This window comes from Triticum urartu, chromosome 3 (assembly GCF_003073215.2).
Source record: "Triticum urartu cultivar G1812 chromosome 3, Tu2.1, whole genome shotgun sequence".
NCBI lineage: Eukaryota > Viridiplantae > Streptophyta > Magnoliopsida > Poales > Poaceae > Triticum > Triticum urartu.
The window spans coordinates 245800744-245801879 of NC_053024.1; positions in this window are offsets into that span (position 1 = coordinate 245800744).

Sequence of the window (1136 nt, forward strand, 5' to 3'; positions counted from 1 at the left end):
AAGGCTCGGCCTCTCGCCTAGTGTTTTGTTCCACTCTTGCCGCCCTAGTTTCCGTCATATCGGTGTTATGTTCCCGGATTTTGCGTCCCTCACGCGGTTGGGCTATAATGGGAACCCCTTGATAGTTTGCCTTGATTAAAGCTTTTCCAGCAATGCCCAACATTGGTTTTACTATTTGCCACCTAGCCTCTTTTCCCTTGGGTTACCGGAGCCCGAAGGTCATCTTTATTTTAGCCCCCCCACGGGCCAGTGCTCCTCTGAGTGTTGGTCCGAACTGAGCTGCCTGCGGGGCCACCTCGGGGAAACTTGAGGGTTGGTTTTACTCGTAGCTAGTCTCATCTGAGTGTTCCCTGAGAAAGAGATATGTGCAGCTCCTATCGGGATTTGTCGGCACATTCGGGCGGTGTTGCTGGACTTGTTTTAACCTGTCGAATTGTCTTGTTCTACCGGGATACCGAGTCTGATCGGTGTGTCTTGGGTGGAGGTCTATTCCTTCGTTGACCGTGAGAGCTTGTCATGGGCTAAGTTGGGACTCCCCTGCAGGGATTGAACTTTCGAAAGCCGTGCCCACGGTTATGGGCAGATGGGAATTTGTTAATGTCCGGTTGTAGATAACTTGGACATAAACTTAATTAAAATGAATCAACCGTGTGTGTTACCGTGATGGCCCCTTCTCGGCGGAGTCCGGAAAGTGGACACAGTGTTGGAGCTATGCTTGCGCAGGTTGTTACTCTAGATTCTCGCTCACGCTTTGCCTCCTCTTCTCGCTCTCTTTTGCGTATAAGTTAGCCACCATATATGCTAGTCGATTGCTGCAGCTCCACATATATTTGCCTATCCTTCCTATAAGCTTAAATAGTCTTGATCGCGAGGGTGCGAGATTGCTGAGTCCCTGTGGCTCACAGATACTATAACTCCAGATGCAGGTCCAGGTGTTTCCGCTCCAGGTGACGAGTACGAGCTCAAGTGGGAGTTCGACGAGGATTCTCAGCGTTACTATGTGTCGTTCCCGGATGATCAGTAGTGGTGCCTAGTTGGGGTTCGATTCAGGGCCTTGTCGCATGTTGGGTTCTTTTCCATTTTGGCGCCGTAGTCGGGCCATGAGTGTTTGTTTGATGGATGTTATTTATGTACTT